The 2,667-nt window shown below is 44.3% G+C and overlaps 1 pseudogene; it reads left to right on the top strand.

The window, feature by feature from the left end:
- The first annotated feature begins 1,538 nt into the window (after window positions 1-1,538).
- LOC110322274 lies at window positions 1,539-2,345 on the top strand (annotated as a pseudogene).
- Window positions 2,346-2,667: the final 322 nt, after the last annotated feature.

The following is a 2,667-nucleotide window of genomic DNA, read 5'->3' as shown; positions in this document are numbered from 1 at the left end:
TACGAGCTAGCAGGAACAAACCAAAGCTTAAGGCCTAGGCATTTATTATCAAATGAAAAACCTCTGAGTCATAATTATGGAACTGGGGCCCAGTTGCAAAGCCCATTTGCAGGATAAATCTGGATGCGTTTTGAGAAAAGCCAGAACTTTGTCTCCCTTGCCGTGGGTTTTTGCTGTTCTTCCTTTAATGCTATCTCCAAACTCCCATCAGAAAGGCTAAGCTCTGCACCCAGCCTTCAAGGGCTTCTCTAGCCCACAGCTTGGACGCTTCCACATTGCTCACACAAAAAAATGGTTTCCAAGGTCTAAAAGTCACATGGTCAGGTTCATCACAGCAATACCCCACTTCTTAGGACCAGTTTTGAGTATCGTGTCTTTTTTCATTGCTGTGATAAATACCTGACAAAAGCAACCTAAGGAAGGGCTTAGTTTGACTCAGAATTCAAAGGTTTTTTTTTTTTTTTCAACTAATTCAAAGGGTTTTTTTCAAGTTCAAGTGTATACTCCCGTCATAGAGAGGGAGTGGTGGTGGTAAGAGTCTAGGCCAAGTAATCACATTCAGAGAGACAGAGACAGAGATAGACAGAGACAAAGACAGGAAGACAGAGAGAGACAGACAGACAGACAGACAGACAGACAGACAGACAGACAGAAGGAGAATGTTCATGCTCAGCCAGCTTTCTTCAGTTTAGGTGGCCTGGGACCCCACCCCATTAGAAAGTGATGTCCACATTCAGGCTTGGTCTCCTAATCTCAACTAACCTAATCTATACTACCTCTCATAGGCAAGCTCAGAGTCTTCTAAGTGATTCTAAATGCTACCAAGTAAATATTGGCAGTTAGTATGAACCATCACAGGAAGAACAGGTTCATTTTGGCCCATGCCATTTAAGAGTGGACTCCATTACAGTAAGGAAGGCATGGGGGTCAGGAAAATGAGGTGCCTGGTGACATTGCATCCTCAGTCAGGAAAGGGAAGGTACGTGATGGTGCTCTATCCATTTTTCATGTACGAAGTCTAGGACCAGCCTACAGGCTGATGGCATTGATGTTCAGGGTTAATCTTTCCACCTCATTTCTACCTCCAGAAACTCTCCAAGAGACATCTCCAGAGGTTTATATTTTGGGCGATTCTAAATACTGTCATGATGAAAATTAAGATTAACCACTGTAGAAGATATTGATAAAGCTAGTCTTGCCTTTGCTCTGTAACTTATTCAGAGAAAGCTTAGACTTTCAGTTTGACTCTGTCAACCTCCCCAAGACACTAAGAATCCAGGCTTGAGTCACTGGAAAACTTCATTTTTACAGGTTCATTTAGAGGCCAGATACAGTGTCCCATGTCTATAATGCCAGCATTTGGTGGACTGAGGCAGAACAACTGTGAGTTCAGAACCAGCCTAGGTTATGAATTACGTTTTAAAAATCAATGAATTAAAATAAAATTAAAGTTTACTGCCATGGGTCAAATTTGTCCAGGAAAAGAATTCTCTATCTTAACAGATTTTAAAATCTTAATTAGCTCTTTCCACCAGCCGAGCAAGATGCCCAAAGGATAGAAGGCCAAGGGGAAGAATGTATTCCCGGCCCCCGCCATCGTCAAGAAACAGGAGGCTAAGAAGGTGGTCAACCCTTTGTTTGAGAAGAGGCCCAAGAACTTTGGCATTGGGCAGGACATCCAGCCCAAAAGAGATGTAACACACTTCATCAAGTGGCCCTGCTACATCAGGCTGCAGCGGCAAAGAACCATCCTCTATAATCGGCTCAAAGTACCTCCTGCCATTAACCAGTTCACCCAGGCCCTGGACAGACAAACAGCTACTCAGCTGCTTAAGCTTGCCCACAAGTACAGGCCAGAGACAAAGCAAGAGAAGAAGCAAAGGCTACTGGCCCATGCTGAGAAGAAAGCTGCTGGCAAAGGGGACGTCCCAACTAAGAGATCACCTGTCCTCCGAGCAGGAGTCCCTACAGTCACCACTTTAGTGGAGAGCAAGAAGGCTCAGCTGGTGGTGATTGCCCATGACATAGACACCACTGAGTTAGTGGTTTTCCTGCTTGCCCTGTGTGGAAAGATAGGGGTACCCTACTGCATCATCAAGGGAAAGGCCAGGCTGGGGTGCCTGGTCCACAGGAAGACATGCACCACTGTTGCCTTCACACAGGTCAATTCAGAAGACAAAGGTGCTCTGGATAAGCTGGTGGAAGCTATTAGGACCAATTATAATGACAGATATGATGAGCTCCATCGCCACTGGGGAGGCAACATCCTGGGTCCTAAGTCTGCCGCTCGTATGGCCAAGCTGGAAAAGGCAAAGGCTAAAGAACTTGCCACTAAACTGGGTTAAATGTACACTAAGTTGTCTGTACATAAATATAATTACAAAATTTAAAAAATCTTAATTACATCTACAAAATTCCTTCACAATAGTATTCACATTGGTGTTCTGTTGCATAACTGAGAGGGTGTAGGTGTACTCTTCAGGGATCTTCAAGACAATCTTAGAACTCCTCCTGTTTCAAGGGAAAAAGGACACTTATCCCCTTGCATCAATAATATATTAGATGTAGGCTGTCCTGCGTATGTAGGATGACCTTGGGAAAGATTAATCTGCGCAGCTGAAGCAATTCTACCGAGGACTGGGAACTGAGACTTGTCTGTCAACTGCA

Source organism: Mus pahari, chromosome 5 (genome assembly GCF_900095145.1).
Source record: "Mus pahari chromosome 5, PAHARI_EIJ_v1.1, whole genome shotgun sequence".
NCBI lineage: Eukaryota > Metazoa > Chordata > Mammalia > Rodentia > Muridae > Mus > Mus pahari.
This window is presented reverse-complemented; position numbering and strand designations above follow the sequence as displayed.